The sequence below is a fragment of the Lipophrys pholis genome (assembly GCF_963383615.2).
Source record: "Lipophrys pholis genome assembly, chromosome: 18".
NCBI classification, from domain to species: domain Eukaryota; kingdom Metazoa; phylum Chordata; class Actinopteri; order Blenniiformes; family Blenniidae; genus Lipophrys; species Lipophrys pholis.
The window spans coordinates 5,685,352-5,706,352 of record NC_137646.1 but is presented as its reverse complement, the minus strand read 5'-3'; positions in this window follow the sequence as shown (position 1 = coordinate 5,706,352).

Genomic DNA, 21,001 nt, shown 5'->3' with positions numbered 1-21,001 from the left:
TATACCACTATACCTGTATACACACTTCCAGACCTCATACATGCTGAGCATGCGCTCTACCACTGGGCTCCATCCTCTGTTTTCTACTTTGTTAAGCTGGATTGATTTTTCAACTGAATCATGAAAGACAATAAGGAAAACCACCCAAGGCTCCGCCCACTTTCAAGTCTCCATCCTTTCATGTTTTGTCTGAAACATTGTGGTGGAGGCAGTGCGGTGTTTTTATCTGCTCTATAAAACTACCATAAAACATGACAAACTACGTTGCTACCAGGATATTAAAGTGGAAGATGAAAACTGAGCTGGATGATCAGACGAGGCTTCATGTTGCCTCATCTTTTTTTAATTAGACCAGAGAGAACGATATAGAAAGTGGACTGAGTGGCCAGAGAGAAAATAATAATAATGTGGGAACGAGTCAATAAGTCGTTACCTCAAACTAATAAAGCGAGGGAACCAGATCATTTAATCTCTGGCCACGAGATTGACGAAGGGAGAGATCTGTATGAGGCAGCAGGGGGCGCTCCACTATGAGACACTCCACAGAACTTCTTTATAATAAAGCAAACTGTTTGGTTCATCAGTAACTACTAAACAAACTACAAACTACTGTAAATGAAAGCTCTGCGTTTTTAGACATAAAATGAGCCTTTTAATGGTTTCATGTGAAAGAGAACTTTAATCAGAGTGTTTATGTAGGTTGCCATGGAAACGGCTGTAGAGCAGCGTTCTATCATTCTACACCTCCATTCCTCCATGTTGAAGCTTTTGATTCAGACACGTCCAGAAATAAAGTGAAAGGAGCAGAAAGTCACTATGGAATGCTGAAATGTTGAAAAATAAGCCCCAGCCTCATTTATTTATGGTAAAGATGAGAAACATGAGAATTAGAGCTTCTCTTTCTGGACCAAGGTGAGTTTAACATGTCTGTATTTCACATGCTTTAGTTAGAAAATACAAATATCTTCTTCTGTGAAGACAAATTGGGAACATTTCACATATTAACAAAAACCAATGTTTCAAGTAAACATACACAAATAAAACAAAAATAAACATCAATTTAGCTGGTGGTGTTATCCTGAAACGCATTCAGAAATAAGTAACCACACTCTCAAATCATTGAAGACAAAAACATACACTTTTGAAAACTGATATAAAAGTACTGAACCCTATATTTTGTCTACTTACTGGGTTATATCTTAGTAATACTTTTAGTACTGATAAGAACTATCAAATGCTTAATACTAATCAGAACTTTAACTCTCTAAATGCTAGTAAATCAGCCTTTTAAATCTTTAAAAGCCTTTAAATTTGAATCAGTCTTTTAAAATGAAGAATCAAATGGAGCTGAAATTGTTGCTTGCTCTTGAAATGATCACCAAAACGTCTGCGAGCTCAACAGTTGTGTAGTTTTATGCAGAAAATGTAGTGAGTTTGGTAAAACAGTAATTCCCACGCTCAGTGAATGCAACAGCAGCAATACTGTGGCGCAGGCAGAGCAGGTGTTTAATTGATGGCTCCCCTCCCCCACCTCAGACAGCCCGACCTGGAACTGAACTGAACTCACCGTCTGACATGAATCCTCCATGAAACCATCCAACTCAACCTTCATCACAGCCATTTTTACCCACAGTACTACGAGGTTGACTACATATAAATATATTTATATATTGTGTATTTTTAAATAAATTGATAAATTTTTCGTTAGTTAGTTAGTTAGTTAGTTAGTTAGTTAGTTAGTTAGTTAGTTAGTTAGTTAGTTAGTTAGTTAGTTAGTGAGACAAAATGTAAGTTCATAACATCTGGAGTACAAGGCCTGATACTCTTTAAATGTAGCATGTAGCATCTCTGGAGTTGGAGGTCTGAATCTCTTTAAATGTAAAGATGCTACATGCTACATTCAAAGCGTATCAGGCCTCCAACACCAGAGATGAGGCCTGAAACTCTTTAAATGTAGCATGTAGCATCTATGGCGTGAGAGGCTTGAAACTCATAAGCCTGTATCATGTAGCAACACTGGTGTACCAGGTCTGAATCTCTTTAAATGTAGCATGTAGCATGTAGCATCTCTGGTGTACGAGGCCTGATACTCTTTAAATGTAGCAGGCAGCATCTTTGGAGTTTGAGGTCTGAATCTCTTTAAATGTAAAGATGCTACATGCTACATTTAAAGAGATTCAGGCCTCGTACACCAGAGATGCTACATGATACATGCTAAAGAGTTTCAAGCCTCAAACACCAGAGATGAGGCCTGCTACTCTTTAAATGTAGCATGTACCATCTCTGGAGTTTGAGGTCTGAATCTCTTTAAATGTATGGATGCTACATGCTACATTTAAAGAGATTTAGGCCTCTTACACCAGAGATGCTACATGCTACATTTAAAGCGTATCAGGCCTCCAACACCAGAGATGAGGCCTGAAACTCTTTAGATGTAGCATGTAGCATCTATGGCGTGAGAGTCTTGAAACTCATAAGCCTGTATCATGTAGCAACTCTGGTGTACCAGGTCTGAATCTCTTTAAATGTAGCATGAAGCATGTAGCATCTCTGGTGTACGAGGCCTGATACTCTTTAAATGTAGCATCTATGGTGTGCAAGGTCTGAATCTCTTTAAAAGTAGCATGTAGCATCTCTGGTGTACGAGGACTGATACTCTTTAAATGTAGCATGTAGCATCTCTGGAGTACGAGGCCTGATACTCTTTAAATGTAGCATGTAGCATGTAGCTTCATCTGGAGTACAAGGCCTGATATTCTTTAAATGTAGCATGTAGCATCTCTGGAGTACGAGGCCTGATACTCTTTGAATGTAGCATGTAGCATCTCTGGAGTATGAGGTCTGAATCTCTTTAAATGTAAAGATGCTAAATGTGTGACCCAACTGTGTTGTTTGGTCCACCACAGAAAGTCCAGTTAAAATGTAGGCGGGTTGTGAATGACACAGATGCTCCTGGTACGGTATCAGAGTCTGACTGCTTTAAAAAGGTCCAGTGATCATACAAGAGTATCAGTCACTCTGATGCTCACTCTATCAGTCACTCTTGGTTCTATTGACAATAAGAAGCAAAAACACAACACTACTGCTTGGACATGTTTAATGGATCACATCAGGATGGATGGATGGATGGATGGATGGATGGATGGATGGATGGATGGATGGATGGATGGATGGATGGATGGATGGATGGATGGATGTAAGGATGCTGGATGTATGATGGAGGATGGAGGATGGATGGATGGATGATGGATGACGGATGGATGGATGGATGGAAGGAAGGTTGATGAATGGATGGATGGAGGGAGGGATGGATGAATGATGGATGGATGGATGACATATGGATGGATAGAAGGATGGATTGGTAGATGGATGGATGGATGACGAATGGATGGATGATGGAAGGATGGATTGGTAGATGGATGGATGGATGAATGACGGATGGATGACAGATTGATTAATGGATGGATGGATGGATGATGGATGGATGGATGGAAGGAAGGTTGATGAATTGATGGATGGATCGAGGGATGGGTGGATGAATGACGGATAGATGACAGATGGATGGTTAAATGGATGATGGATGGATGGATAGAAGGAAGGTTGATGAATGGATGGATGGAGGGAGGGATGGATGAATGATGGATGGATGGATGACATATGGATGGATAGAAGGATGGATTGGTAGATGGATGGATGGATGAGGAAGGATGGATTGGTAGATGGATGGATGGATGACGAATGGATGGATGATGGAAGGATGGATTGGTAGATGGATGGATGGATGAATGACGGATGGATGACAGATTGATTAATGGATGGATGGATGGATGATGGATGGATGGATGGAAGGAAGGTTGATGAATTGATGGATGGATCGAGGGATGGGTGGATGAATGACGGATAGATGACAGATGGATGGTTAAATGGATGATGGATGGATGGATAACGGATGGATGGATCGAAGGATGGATTGGTAGATGGATTGATGGATGGATAACAGATGGATGGATGATGGAAGGATTGATTGGTAGATGATGGAAGGATGGATGGATGAATGACAGATGGATGACAGATGGATGGATGAATGACAGATGGATGGATGGATGGATCGAAGGATGGATTGGTAGATGGATTGATGGATGGATGACGGATGGATGGATCAGGAAGGATGGATTGGTGGATGGATGGAAGGAAGGATGATAGTTGGATAGATGGATGGATGGAAGGAAGGATGATGTTTGGATGGATGGATGGATGGATGGATGGATGATGGATGATGGATGGATGGATGGATGGATGGATGGATGGATGGATGATGGATGGATGATGGATGGATATAATATACAGACATGACTTATGTTCACTAGGAAAAAGTTCCCTTTACTCAGTATTGGTGTGAATCTTGGGAACAAATGAGAGAAGAAAGTTTTTCTTTTCAACTTTTTAAAGAATCCAGGACTTTTCAGGCTTTTGGGTTCTTTGTAGAACAATCTGACGGTTCCAACAACAACAAGGGAGCTTAACTGGTGACAATAAATTGTGAAGGTGTGTGTGTGTGTGTGTGTGTGTGTGTGTGTGTGTGTGTGTGTGTGTGTGTGTGTGTGTGTGTGTGTGTGTGTGTGTGTGTGTGTGTGTGTGTGTGTGTGTGTGTGGCTGTTTGTCTCTGACTGTCCTGTGATGGAGGAGACCCTCCAGGAGACCCTCCAGAGTGGATCCTGTCCTCGTCCATAGTAATGTGGGAGCAGCTAGTTACAGTTATTTACTTATTTAGTTGTCAGGTTAGTGAAATATCTCCTAAAATGTTCTGACTCCAACCATGAAATCCTCACTAACAGACAACACTTCCATAAATCCTCCCCTCCAGCAAGCAGCCACACACCACAATCCAAAGTGTCCTGGTGAGAGAGGGACAGTGTCCTGGTGAGAGAGGGACAGTGTCCTGGTGAGAGAGGGACACATGCTGCTCAGGGCTTGTCCTCCTTGTCTTACATCAACTGATTCAGTTCAATCAAAACCACCAAAACAAGGATTTAGCTGTATGAGGTCCTGGGTTCAATCCCCAGCATCTCCAAGCTTTATGTCTGACATCAACAGCAGCAAGTAGATTAATAGTGAGTTAGTGTCTCTTGATTGTGAGGAGACAAGAGACAAACAGGGTCTGACACGTCTCACTCACAAGCATGAGACACCTTTCTGTCCCATTCTACAAACATCTTCAAGTCTTCTTCACCATCGCTCTATATTCTTCATCATCTTTGCCAGGTGAAGCCACTCAGAGTAGTGACGGTGGTATAGTGGTGAGCATAGCTGCCTTCCAAGCAGTTGACCTGGGTTCGATTCCCGGCCGTCACAGAGGAGAGACTTTCCTTATAAGTTGGGATGTTGGATCTTTATCAGTTCTTTCAAACCTTTATTCAAGGACTGAGTCTCCTGATTATTGAATGTCCTCTTAGAGAAAACACAACTCTTGGACAAATGAGCTACACCCTTCCAAGAAAACCAGCTAGAGCAACCAGACACACAACACGGTAGAACCCTCTCCTGCCATGCAGGAGTCCAGGGTTTGATTCCCGGCCAATGCAGCACATTGTTTTTAACCCTCCTCCTGTGTGAGCTTTCACAACCCAGTCACATGTTAACGGCTCAGTTTTGATCTGAGTCTTAGGCTCCGTTTACACCACAACATTCCAAGGGACAACAACTTGTCCGTTAAGGAAAAGTGAAGCTTTTACAGGACAGCAGCTCTACGGAGGCCGCCATGTTTGTTACTCACACATGAGTAGAAGCACTATTTACCACGGCGGAGGTGCACATGCTCAGTAACAGCGCTCCGTAGCCTCCGCCTGTCCCTGTGGGGGGAGTCGGGAGTGTGAAAGAAAAGTTCCACCTTGAGAGCCGGGACCAAAAAGTGACGGTTGCAGTGGATCCGAGCACCACTGTCGTATAAACGGAGCCCAAATGTGACTAAAGTTTTGTGGTTCCACTTGTTTTTGTTGTGGTGTAAACGGGCCTTAAATCATGTGTAAATTAGAACCCTGATTGTTGTGGGCTGAAGATGGAGATGTGCAGTCTGTAAGTCACCAGCAGCTCAGTGTCTCTGACTAGAAAGCACTAAGAGAGTCTTGAGGGCCACTGAGAAGATCATGGGGACCTTGTTGCCTCCAACAAGGGCCTTGCCTGTCAGGGACATTGAGGACCACCAAGGACGTCCTCAGCCTGCCCTGGACTGTTCTCTCTCCTCCCCTCAGGCAGGAGGAACCGCAGCCTGAGATGGAAAACTGCCAGCTTTCTTTCCCACTGCCATCCAACTTTAAACAGAGAACTGTAAATATCACATGTGGGATTAGGTCAGGTACAGTGACGGCCATTTATTCTCTCTTTCTACTGAGTTATTCCCAGGTACTGCATTTCCTCACTAGTATTATAGAACTCATTGTAATTCTGGTATTTTTTAATTGCTTGTGTTTTTATCACTGACCAGGCGTCATCATTTCATTCTGCAGAGCATCTTTGATGTGAATTGTCAGAATGGCAATAAGGGAATGAATGTTTTCCCTGTTTTCCATTCTTTTATGACATCACTATGACATCACCAAACAGAGTTAGCAGATAGAACCATCAGGGTGTCTGGAAATTGTGAATACACAGACACTTTGAAACTTACATGGTGATTTCATTTAAATGCAACTTCTTTACAGCAACCCACTGATTGTCAGAATAGTTGATTATTCTTTTGTTCTCTGGAGGATTTTGCAGTAAAAACACTGAAGATAGAAAATTGGATCACTTGCAGGTTGCAGGTCACTGTGTCTGGTTCTGGTTCTTCTTCTGGTGATCCCTGATGGTTCCTGGTTCTTCTGGCTCAGTTGGTAGAGCATGAGACTTGCAATCTCAAGGTAGTGGGTTGATGTCCCATGCTGGGCGCCACCTTCCTGTGGGCTCACTACCTGCAGGAAAGGTTCTTAATCGGTGCAATGTGATCTGGGTGACAGTGCCGACCCGGGGATGGCTGGATCTGGTTTTCAAAGGCAAAATGTAGACTAAGATTAAGTCAGGAGTGTCATTACATTATTTCCAGGTCTTGCTGAGACAAACAAGTGAGTTTTGGTTTCATCTCTCTATGACTTTCCTACGGGTGGTGAGACCCAATTTAAATTTCTGCTGATAATCTTATTTTGAAAGGCAAATTGCAGACTTCCTGTTGGACTTAGGTCAGCAGTAGTGGTTCAGTGGTAGAATTCTCACCTGCCATGTAGTACGCCCGGGTTTGATTCCTGGCCAGCGCAACAGAACTTTAGCAAACTCTACTTTGTGAAGAGTTGACATAAGTATCACACCGTCTGCACCTTTCAAGCCTCGTATCCGCCCCCCTCACGCCCGCATGTTCGACCCGATTCCAGCTCATCACTGCCTGCCCCGGTCCTATGTCCTGAAGAACCTGATGGCAGCCGAATATGTATTTATTTGACATGACGCTCATCGTTCCCCACTTCAGCCGCCATATGACGGCCCGTTTCACGTCCTCGAGAAAGGGCCGAAGAACTTTGTGGTGGATATGGGGGGTAGGCATGTCCGGGTTTCAGTGGACCGTCTGAAACCTGCCCAAAACTCCTATTCTCACTTTGATAGTCAGTTTAATATGAAAAAAACTCCTATTTTCCCTTTGATAGTCAGTTTAATTTGAAAGAAACTCCTATTCTCACTTTGATAGTCACTTTAATTTGAAAAAACTCCTATTTTCTTTTTGATAGTGATTTTAATTTGAAAAAAACTCCTATTTTCCCTTTGATAGTCAGTTTAATTTGAAAGAAACTCCTATTCTCATTTTGATTGTCACTTTAATTTGAAAAAAACTCCTATTCTCACTTTGATAGTCAGTTTAATATGAAAAAAACTCTTATTTTCCCTTTGATAGTCAGTTTAATTTGAAAAAAAAAACTCCTATTCTCACTTTGATAGTCACTATAATTTGAAAGGACCTCCTATTCTCACTTTGATAGTAACTTTAATTTGAAAGGAACTCCTATTCTCACTTTGATAGTAACTTTAATTTGAAAAAACTCCTATTCTCACTTTGATAGTCACTTTAATTTGAAAGAAACTCCTATTCTCATTTTGATAGTCACTTTAATTTGAAAACAAAATCCTATTTTCCCTTTGATAGTCAGTTTAATTTGAAAGAAACTCCTATTCTCACTTTGATAGTCACTTTAATTTGAAAGGAACTCCTATTCTCACTTTGATAGTAACTTTAATTTGAAAGGAACTCCTATTCTCACTTTGATAGTCACTTTAATTTGAAAACAAAATCCTATTTTCCCTTTGATAGTCAGTTTAATTTGAAAGAAACTCCTATTCTCACTTTGATAGTCACTTTAATTTGAAAGGAACTCCTATTCTCACTTTGATAGTAACTTTAATTTGAAAGGAACTCCTATTCTCACTTTGATAGTCACTTTAATTTGAAAGAAACTCCTATTCTCATTTTGATAGTCACTTTAATTTGAAAAAACTGATATTTTCACTTTGACAATCACTTTAATTTGAAAAGAAAACTGATATTTTCCCTTTGATAGTCACTAAAATTGGAAAAAAACTCATATTCTCACTTTGATAGTCACTTTAATTTGAAAGAAACTCCTATTCTCACTTTGATAGTCACTTTAATTTGAAAAAAAAAAATCCTATTTTCCCTTTGATAGTCACTTTTATTTGAAAGAAAATCCAATTCTCACTTCGATAGTCACTTTAATTTGAAAAAAAACCTCCTATTCTCACTTTGATAGTAACTCTAATTTGAAAAGAAAACTAATTTTTTCCCTTTGATAGTCACTTTAATTTGAAAAAAATTCTATTTTCTTTTTGATAGTCACATTAATTTGAAAAAAACTCCTATTTTCCCTTTGATAGTCACTTTAATTTGAAAGAAACTCCTATTCTCACTTTGATAGTCACGTTAATTTGAAAAAACTCCTATTCTCACTCTGATAGTCACTTTAATTTGAAAGAAACTCCTATTCTCACTTTGATAGTCACTTTAATTTGAAAAAAGAAAATTCTTATTTTCCCTTTGATAGTCAGTTTTATTTGAAAGAAACTCCTTTTCTCACTTTGAGAGTCACTTTAATTTTTAAAAAAAACTCCTATTCTCACTTTGATAGTCACTTTAATTTGAAAAAACTCATATTTTCTTTTTGATAGTGAGTTTAATTTGAAAAAAACTCATATTTTCCCTTTGATAGTCAGTTTAATTTGAAAGAAACTCCTATTCTCATTTTGATTGTCACTTTAATTTGAAAAAAACTCCTATTCTCACTTTGATAGTCAGTTTAATATGAAAAAAACTCCTATTTTCCCTTTGATAGTCAGTTTAATTTGAAAGAAACTCCTATTCTCACTTTGATAGTCACTTTAATTTGAAAGGAACTCCTATTCTCACTTTGATAGTAACTTTAATTTGAAAAAACTCCTATTCTCACTTTGATAGTCACTTTAATTTGAAAGAAACTCCTATTCTCATTTTGATAGTCACTTTAATTTGAAAAATACTCAGATTTTCCCTTTGATAGTCACTAAAATTCGAAAAAAAACTCCTATTCTCACTTTGATAGTCACTTTAATTTGAAAACAAAATCCTATTTTCCCTTTGATAGTCACTTTTATTTGAAAGAAACTCCAATTCTCATTTTGACAGTAACTTTAATTTGAAAAAACTCCCATTTTCACTTTGACAATCAGTTTAATTTGAAAAGAAAACTGATATTTTCACTTTGATAGTCACTTTAATTTGAAAAAAATTCTATTTTCTTTTTGATAGTCACATTAATTGAAAAAAACTCCTATTCTCACTTTGATAGTCAGTTTAATATGAAAAAAACTCCTATTTTCCCTTTGATAGTCAGTTTAATTTGAAAGAAACTCCTATTCTCACTTTGATAGTCACTTTAATTTGAAAGGAACTCCTATTCTCACTTTGATAGTAACTTTAATTTGAAAAACTCCTATTCTCACTTTGATAGTCACTTTAATTTGAAAGAAACTCCTATTCTCATTTTGATAGTCACTTTAATTTGAAAAATACTCAGATTTTCCCTTTGATAGTCACTAAAATTCGAAAAAAAAACTCCTATTCTCACTTTGATAGTCACTTTTATTTGAAAGAAACTCCAATTCTCATTTTGACAGTAACTTTAATTTGAAAAAAAAAAATTCTATTTTCTTTTTGATAGTCACATTAATTGAAAAAAACTCCTATTCTCACTTTGATAGTCAGTTTAATATGAAAAAAACTCCTATTTTCCCTTTGATAGTCAGTTTAATTTGAAAGAAACTCCTATTCTCACTTTGATAGTCACTTTAATTTGAAAGGAACTCCTATTCTCACTTTGATAGTAACTTTAATTTGAAAAACTCCTATTCTCACTTTGATAGTCACTTTAATTTGAAAGAAACTCCTATTCTCATTTTGATAGTCACTTTAATTTGAAAAATACTCAGATTTTCCCTTTGATAGTCACTAAAATTCGAAAAAAAAACTCCTATTCTCACTTTGATAGTCACTTTTATTTGAAAGAAACTCCAATTCTCACTTTGACAATCACTTTAATTTGAAAAGAAAACTGATATTTTCACTTTGATAGTCACTTTAATTTGAAAAAAATTCTATTTTCTTTTTGATAGTCACATTAATTGAAAAAAACTCCTATTTTCCCTTTGATAGTCACTAAAATTAGAAAAAAACTCCTATTCTCACTTTGAGAGTCACTTTAATTTAAAAAAAACTCCTATTCTCACTTTGATAGTCACGTTAATTTGAAAAAACTCCTATTCTCACTCTGATAGTCACTTTAATTTGAAAGAAACTCCTATTCTCACTTTGATAGTCACTTTAATTTGAAAAAAGAAAATTCCTATTTTCCCTTTGATAGTCAGTTTTATTTGAAAGAAACTCCTTTTCTCATTTTGAGAGTCACTTTAATTTTTAAAAAAAACTCCTATTCTCACTTTGATAGTCACTTTAATTTGAAAAAACTCCTATTTTCTTTTTGATAGTGACTTTAATTTGAAAAAAACTCATATTTTCCCTTTGATTGTCACTTTAATTTGAAAAAAACTCCTATTCTCACTTTGATAGTCAGTTTAATATGAAAAAAACTCCTATTTTCCCTTTGATAGTCAAGTTTAATTTGAAAGAAACTCCTATTCTCATTTTGATTGTCACTTTAATTTGAAAAAAAAAACTCCTATTCTCACTTTGATAGTCACTATAATTTGAAAAGAAAACTCATATTTTCCCTTTGATAGACACTTTAATTTGAAAAAAAACTCCTATTTTCCCTTTGATAGTCACTTTAATTTGAAAAAAAACTCCTATTCTCACTTTTATAGTCACTTTAGTTTGAAAGAAACTCCTATTTTCTTTTTGATAGTGAGTTTAATTTGAAAAAAACTCATATTTTCCTTTTGATAGTCAAGTTTAATTTGAAGGAAACTCCTATTCTCATTTTGATTGTCACTTTAATTTGAAAAAAACTCCTATTCTCACTTTTATAGTCACTTTAATTTGAAAGAAACTCCTATTCTCACTTTGATAGTCAGTTTTATTTGAAAGAAACTCCTTTTCTCACTTTGAGAGTCACTTTAATTTTTAAAAAAAACTCCTATTCTCACTTTGATAGTCACTTTAATTTGAAAAAACTCCTATTTTCTTTTTGATAGTGAGTTTAATTTGAAAAAAACTCATATTTTCCCTTTGATAGTCAGTTTAATTTGAAAGAAACTCCTATTCTCATTTTGATTGTCACTTTAATTTGAAAGAAACTCCTATTCTCACTTTTATAGTCACTTTAATTTGAAAGAAACTCCTATTCTCACTTTGATAGTCACTTTGATTTGAAAGAAACTCCTATTTTCTTTTTGATAGTGAGTTTAATTTGAAAAAAAAACTCATATTTTCCCTCTGATAGTCACTTTAATTTGAAAAAAAACTCCTATTCTAACTTTGATAGTCACTTTAATTTGAAAAAAACTCCTATTCTCACTTTGATAGTCACTTTAATTTGAAAGAAACTCCTATTCTCATTTGGATAGTCACTTTAATTTGAAAAATACTCAGATTTTCCCTTTGATAGTCACTAAATTCGAAAAAAAAACTCCTATTCTCACTTTGATAGTCACTTTAATTGGAAAGAAATTTTCTTTTCTTTTTGATAGTCACATTAGTTTGAAAAAAAAACTCCTATTCTCACTTTGACAGTCACTTTAATTTGAAAAAAACTCCTATTCTCATTTGGATAGTTACTTTAATTTAATAAAACCCTCATATTTTCAGAACCGTACACCTTAAATGTGTTTGATTCTTCTTAACGATTCATTTCCCAGCATGACATCAAGTCACATTGCGGTACGTTGCATGACGTCACATCCTGCGATGTAGAGCTTCTTCAACCAGGAGAAAACATGGAGGATGAAGGTCTAAAGTGGGAGACGATAAAGGACTAAATATAGGATCCGGTAATACATGTTCCACTCACCAAGTCCTGAATCCACAGAGTCCACAGCCTCTCGCCTCACAGCCACAAGGTCCAGTTAAAAAAAATTTAAGTCTGGGTTCAAATCCCGGCAGGAGCCTTTCTGTGTGGAATTTTCATGTTCTCTCTCTCTCTCTCTCTCTCTCTCTCTCTCTCTCTCTCTCTCTCTCTCTCTCTCTCTCTCTCTCTCTCTCTCTCTCTCTCTCTCTCTCTCTCTCTCTCTCTCTCTCTCTCTCTCTCTCTATATATATATTCAAATCACAAAAATCTTTGAAAAACTGTGTCATACAAAGAAGATGGGAGAGGCACCTCACGGAGATCAGAGCAGATCAAAGCAGGAGCTCTCCTTCTCCTATCTCCTTCAATCTGATATGATCTCAGCACTGGAGCCATGGAAACACATAGATCAAAGGAGATCAGCTTTATTCAGCATTCGCACTTGCATTTTCTTCTGGAAATACAAACCTCTAGTAATTATAATTATCATAACAAACTACAAATAACTATGATGAATTTAGTGCGATATAAATAAAGATTCATTGAATTGATGTCATGAGGCACTAGTGGGATATGAACCCAGGATCTCCTGTTTACTAGACAGGTACTTTGGCCAGCTAAGCCACAGCGCCTCCTTTGGTGCATTTCAGTACTGCATTACCTGGTGTCAGAACTAGTTGAAGTGAAACTCAGAGAGCAGATGGCATCGTACAGGTGTTCCTCACCTGTTGAACTAATGCTGGATTTACAGAAGAGTGGCTTCATGACAGCTGGGGAACATCTGGACCTGATGTCACAAAGCTTCCACATTGTGACATCACTGTGATGTCACAATGTGGAAGCATGGTAACAGACACATGACAAGGACACAGCGTAACCCAGGATCCAGACAAGTGTAAGCAGTGTGGATCAGGGCTGCTCCATGTGATGTGATCAGCTGAAACAGATGTTAACCAGGTGTGAACGGCCCAGAAAGACCTGATGAGACACACAAGCTGAAGAGGCTCTGACAGAACTCACTCAGAAACCTGAGTCACTTCTCTGTCTGACAAAACAAACTCCTCCACTTCTTATCATCTTCTTATCATTCTTACCATCCCGTCTTACATCAGCTTAAATCCCAGCAGTTCCTCACAACATTAATTCAGTTCAACTTTACTTATATAGCACCAAATACAACACAGTCATTTCTTGGTGTTTTTACAGGAGAAACCCAACAAGTCCACATCATCAAGCATGAGGGTGACAGTTTGGTACAGTACTTTTAGTACCATCCACAACTTTAGTCAGTGAAAACACATGAAAACCCGTACTGTATCATAATGTACCAGCACATACTGAGTGGTGGAAAGGATTTATTTCAAACAGGATAAGTATGAAAGAGTTGGTGAGAGGGTGAAGCTCCCAGGGAGCTGATGGGGTCAAAGATCATGATCTAGATCAGGGGTCTCAAACTCAGTTCCTGGAGGGCCTCAGCTCTGCATGTTTTCCACGTCTCCCTGCTTCAACATGGCTGATTGCAATGAGTGGCTCCTGATGGAGCTTTGTGCTGAATGTGGTGATGAACCATTCAGGAGTGTTAAAGAACCCACACCTCCTGAGAGACTGGAGCCTTAATCCAGAGCCTTGGACCGCTCAGCCGCACGACCTGCACTTTACCAATAACGTGTTCAAACTTGGTCAGATAAAAGTCGCAGCTAACGGTTATTCATTAATACTGTGATGTCTGATTTCTTTCAGATCAGAATCAAACGTGTATTTTTTTTGTTTTTTTAATGTTTTTATCAGACTGCTATCAAATGTAAATATTTTCCTGCAGTACATCTGACACCAGGTAATGCAGAACTAAAAATGCACCAAAGGAGGCGCTGTGGCTTAGCTGGCCAAAGTACCTGTCTAGTGAACATGAGTTCCTGGGTTCAAATCCAAGCAGTGCCTCAATTCAATTAATCTTTATTTATATAGCACCAAATACAACACAGTCATTTGTAGTTTGTATTTACTGGGAGAAACTCATTATGTACTATAAAGGTACAAATCCTCCAATTGCAGTTGAACTTTCAGCTTCATTTCTTCAAGGTCGGCCATAACTAATGTTTTCATTCACTTTGGTCAGGATGTGGTCATTCCAGGAGCTCTGTCAAGGCTGTCAGGAGTCCTGATCTCCTGCCTTATTTAGGACAATCAGTTGCAGTTCAATTCCCGGATGAGCCCTTGGAGTGACCATGTCGTTCCATGATCAGTCCCCAAATAGCAGGTTGAACCCACACCAGAACGCTCCGAGGAATTTATTTCAGATTGTGTCCATGTAATAATAGAGATTAGACATAAAATGTGGTTCTGATAGGTCCAGATCTAGTCTCCTACCCCGCCTCGCTCTACTCTGGCCTCAAAACTTCATTTCATCAAGGATTTTAGAAAAACTGTTGCTTCCCAGCTCATTTCTTTGATGGATTGAAATCAAACCTTTGGGACATTTCAGTCTGGTTTCCTGCACATCATAGCTCTGACACTGTGCTGGTTAAGGTCACCAACCATTTTAACAACCTTTGCTCTAGTCTTGGTAGCTCATTGAGAAATGTTTGAAAAGAGGCACACAATTTAGGTGTGGTGTTCGACTGCGACCTGTCCTTTGACGGTCAGGTGACCAAGGTAGTCCAATCCTGCTTTGCTAAGCTGAGACGACTAGTCAAGACCAGGTCATTCCTCTCCCCAGCAGACCTGGAGAAAGTAATACATGTCTTCATCTGGTCCAGGCTGGATTACTGTAACTCCCTTTATTCTGGCATCAGTAGGCTCAATGTTCAAAGACTGCAGCTGGAGCAGAATGCTGCTACCAGGTTTTTAACAGGCACCAGGAGGAGGGACCACATTTCACCAATCCCTTCTTCCTTTCACTGGCTGCCTGTCAGTTTTAGAAGAGATTTTAAAAAGCTACTGCTTGTTTTTAAAGCCTTGAATGGTCTGACTCCTCCATATATCAGAGACCTGTTATGATAATAATAATTACTAGATGTTTGTATTTCCAGAAGGAAATGCAAGTGTGAATGCTGAAGATTGAATAAAGCTGATTTCCTTTGATCTCAGCGTCTCCATGGCTCCAGCGCTGATCTCTTATCAGATCAAAGGAGATCAGTGCCTTTTGCCATAGATATGCTCAGATCAAAGATTTCCTCCCGCATTGATCTCCGTTGATCTCCATCCGGTGCCTATCCCATCCACTTTGTAATGAAAGTTTTGTTATTGTTCTTTTTCACAACCTTGGTGATGATGTCATCATTAGATTCAGGTATGCTGAAGCAGGCAGAGAACTAAAACATGCAGGACACTGGCACTCTAGGACCCAGTTTGGGCACCCTGATGTAGACCATCAAGAGACAGGTTAGTTGTATCTTACTGATGGTGTGTTGCTGTAATAGTCATCCTGCTCAGTTTCAAGTTTGTTCCCACAAATAGCCTGAAGAGGGACTTGAACCCTGGACCCTCAGATTAAAAGTCTTATGCTCTACCGTCTGAGCTCCCCAGGCCTGCCAACACAGTGTTGTGTCTCCATATGATTCTCACTTCTGAGTGAGACGAAGCAGACACTGATCCTGACCACCAAGGTGCAGAAGTGGAGACTCTTTTGCTCGCTGTTTTGAAACTCAACAAATTGTAGTCCATTGTTCCTTCCTGAAGATGCTTAAAAGCTGGCTGTTTTGCATTGTATTTTCTCACTGCCTGATAGGCTGCAGGTGAGAAGTTTTGCTTCAGGAAAACAAGTATTACTTCTTTATTTACAAAGTGACTCAAACTCAAAGTTAGGCTTCCTCCTGTCTGGTGCACATGGCTAATTTGCATCATGCAGGACTGACTCCAGCAGACTCTAACCTTCAGTTGTGGATGAAGTTCATCTGCAGATACTTCTGGACAAAAAAAAAAACAGAAGTGGTCTGAGTGAAAGCACTTTGGTGTCTGTTCACACTTGTCTTCAGGACTCGCCACTTGTGATCTGATCACCTGAAACACATTGGAACCCTGCTGGGCCCAGAACCCAGAGCTCCATGGATCCAAACCTTCCTCTGCTACTGACACTTTCTCTACTATGCCTTCCAGAACTTTACGAGGGAGGCTGTGAAGTGTGATACCCTGATGGTTCTATCTGCTAACTCTGTCTGGTGATGTCATAGTGATGTCATAAAAGATGGGAAAAGGACAAAGTGACAACATATCTTTCTTCACTTTGATCTCCTCTCTCTCTCTCTCTCTCTCTCTCTCTCTCTCTCTCTCTCTCTCTCTCTCTCTCTCCCTCTCTCTCATTAACAACATTTCACATATACGGTACAAATCCAGCTTTTATACATTTTACACCTCACCTGGGTTTGAGGGAATCACATGCAGAACAGGATGGAACACAGGAGCCATCTTGGATGGGTCTACTGTCCTTTACAGAGATCTGGAACCATTTGCATGACCAATCTGATTCTAGACAGACCTGAAAGCTAAAGGAGCAAATCATAATGCTAAAGTCTGAGTCAAAATGAAAGACTTGCTGAAGTGCTTCAGTTTGGTTCAATTAGTTATAAAGACACAAACTGGAAATTACAATGACATTTCTCTGATAAAAAGTCCATGAGGTGAAGAGCAGAGATCAGCCAAGCCTCCAACACAAAGTCTCAGTCTCTTTTAAAATTTAACACAAAGAGATCCTGGTTGATGACCAAAGTTAAAACCATTTGTAGGAGAGGGTCATGGTAACTCCAAGGGCTCATCTGGGAATCAAACCCAGGACCTCTGACACCCAAAGTGAGAATCATACTCCTAGACCAACGAGCCAACGTGTTCAAGAAACTAAAGGACTCAACTGATTGTCATAAATAAGGCAGGAGATCAAGACTCCTGACAGCCTTGACAGAGCTCCTGGAATGACCACATCCTGACAAAAGTAAATGAAAACATTAGTCATGGCCGACCTTGAAGAAATTAAGCTGAAGGTTCAACTGCTATTGGAGGATTTGTAACTTTATGGTCCATTTGACCTGAAGCAGTTTTCAGGTTTGTGAGTGAGTTCTGTCAGAGCCTCTGAAGCTTGTGTGTCTCCATCAGGATTCATTTTAATACATGGCTTACTGCCATGAGGACAAGTTCTCTTTGACATTTAAAATGGAGACGGGTCTGATCTGCTGTGTTAGCATTGGTGCTTCAGTGGTAGAGTTGTCCCCTGCCATGCTGGAGGCCTGGGTTTGATTCCAAGTCAATGCAACTAATAATTACAATACAGCCATTTATAATAGTGGTGCCTTGCTCATGCAGTGTGAGCAATACACCACAACAATCCTTTAACTCCATCAGGAAAGTGAACCCCAGTCTCCTGGTTCGAAGATAGATCCTGAAGTACTGGCAATGAAGTGTTTTTTCGATATTTTTTGAAGAGACACCGCCATCTAGTGGCTTCAGATAATATATACTGGTTTCTGAAGCGTCATATGGCCAGTATGGGGATTGAACCCATGACCTTGGTGTTATTAGCACCACACTCTGACCAACTGAGCTAAACGGCCCACGTGGGGGAAAACATCTACTTTCTTTCTTCCAATATTTGTTGTGAATGTGATTGTAAATGTTTTCTATACAAGAGCAAAACAAGATGTGAAACATACAAAGAAACCATCAGTCATTCATCCAAATCGTCTGCATCATGGATCAACCAGCAGCAGAAAACTAGTCAAGACTTTGTCTTCATGGGACAGCTTCATTGTTGACAGCTTTTTAATCACATTTCAATGATTTTGCTGCATATTTGGTTTATTTATTGTGTTTTAAGTTGCTGTGATCTTAACCAGAAGTGTTTCTATTTTCCAGTGTTTCTTACTTGCAGTGGTTTTATTTCCCATTGCCTCTGAAGGCAACAGATGAACACACAATCATGTCCATACTCCACTTCTGGGTTAACTTCAGTGTTCGTTCCATAACGTAACGTAACAATCCTGAAAATATCTCTACTTCTAGGGGCGGCGTTCTCCTCCTTTCCTGAAGTACTTTATGTTTCACTCCAGGAGTTCTGATCCATCTGGAGCTTATAAAAAAATAATCTATTGATGACGTCATCACCAAGGTTGTGAAAAAGAACAATAACGAGCCTTTCATTACAAAGTAGATTGGAGATGCACCGGATGGAGATCAACGGAGATCAAAGCCGGAGGAGATCTTTGTTCTGAGCATTTCCATGGCAAAAGGCACTGATCTCCTTTGATCTGATAAGTGATCAGCACTGTAACCATGGAGACGCTGAGATCAAAGGAAATCAGCTTTATTCAATCTTCAGCATTCACACTTGCATTTTCCTCTGGAAATACAAACCTCTAGTAATCATTATCATAACAGGTCTTTGATATATGGAGGAGTCAGACCATTCAAGGCTTTAAAAACAAGCAGTAGCATTTTAAAATCTCGTCTAAAACTGACAGGCAGCCTGTAATGAGTCTACCAATATAAGAGCCATAATACAGCTGAGCAGGTCTGGGATGGATTTCTTTATTTCTCTGCCATGTGTAGTGAACTAGAATTCAAGCTCAACACCACAGAAGCTATTCTGCCCTTCATCATCTGCAGCCATATGGAAAGGACATACCAGTCAGTCACTAGTGCAAATGCAGAACGCAGTTTCAGCCTGAAATGAATTCAAAACTCTCTCTGGGCATGAAGGAGGCCAGACTCTCAAAGCTCACTTTGCTCTCCATAGACGTTGTGCTTGATAAGAAGGAGGTGGCTGAAAGGTTTGTGAGGATGAAGGAGAGGAAGATGGGGCTATAAGATATGAGGCCACGTTACTGTACATAGTTCAGAAATACCTTGGGGCCAGTTGTTCAAAGGTAATCTGATTGGATTTTGGTTATCAAATCTTGAAAATGGGTTGTTCAAAAGGGAAAGAAGGATTCTGAAATCGGATAAGATCATGTAATCCAATCCTAGTTTTAATCTGGATCGGACCTTCAGTTTGTGTTGTTCAAAACATTTCAGTAGGATCTGGATCTGGATCCCAAAAAACAGGATTATTCTGGTCCCAACAGGGGGCAGGATTTCATAGTGGATTTCAGGAAGAAAATGTAGCAAAACTTTAAAATTGGTCAAAAATCAATTTGTATATATACTTTTATTTATATTTTGCACTTGATTTGTTCATCTGTTGCAGTATATCCATTTTCTCCCGCTTATCCCTTTCTGGGTTGCAGGGGTGGTAGTTTGATCACTGTCACCCAGATCACATTGCACCGATTAAGAGCCCATGGGAAGGTGGCGCCCAGCGAGGGGCATGAACCCACTATCTTGAAATGAAGAGTCTCATGCTCGACCAACTGAGCCAGCCGGGGTATTTGGAACAGTATTTTCCGGAAAATTCCCAAATTCTTGCGATGGAAACCCGAACCATAACGGACTATACCAGTCCATTCCGGCACTTTTTGTGCGGTGGAAACACACCTTAAGTGACCTGAGAGGGAGGGATTGGGAAGAACGTCTGGCCTGAAGGTTATCAGGAACCACAAACAGAAAACCTTACACTGCCCTCTGAGGAATTGAACCCTGGTCTCCTCAAAAGGCAATAAAGTGGGTTAATCCTGATTTAAAACTGCACTGAAGCATGTTGTTGTGGCCGAGAAGTTAAGGCGATGGACTCGAAATCCATTGGGGTCTCCCTGCGTAGGTTCAAATCCTGCCAACAACGCTGCTCATTTCATTGTGAAGGTTAAAGTAAAACTCTTCTTGTGGATTATTTTGTACAGTAAAAACTCAGATGTAGAGACGCCCTGAAATCATAGGACAAGAGTCCCCTGAAGACAGGTTCTCCTCTTCAGAGGGTCTCGTCATGAGGACCAGAATGGACCAACCACCAAATATCTTATGGTGGCTGATCATGATTCTACAGTTGCAGAGTCACTTAACTTACCGAGCAGAACATAGTTCAGTCCCAGATGCATAGAAGCGCAGAGCAATGAGAACCTGTTCTTCCACAGAATGTGACTCTTTTGGGTTCTGCGTTGAAGTTTTGGCCTGACAAGGTCTGCAATGTACTTAATATCAGCATTCCCAAAGGGGGAGCGAGCGTACAGTTCTTCAGTGGTGTATTGCTCCAGTGGTTTTGCACACTCAACATATACCCTTTGACGGTGTCCTTTTCCACCAAAATGGTGGTGGAGATGGACAATACCTGCCATGTCAGTGTCTCTCTGTAAGTCCTCTGAGAAAGGCTTGATATAAGATGGCTGTCAAAAAGCAGACCACTCATCAGCTGACATCTTTTGGCTTGTGATCAATTAAGTCAATCGTGTCCAAGGCCTATAAATACTATGCTCACTGCAGATCAGGTGGAACCATGGACTCAAAAGGGCCTAATTTCACTGTAGCAGAAACCCATGCACTGCTGGAGGGTGTAAAGTGCCATTGTGCCTCAATAGTAGAAAGTTCTGTTGTGGCTGGAATGTTGAGGAACAAAAGGA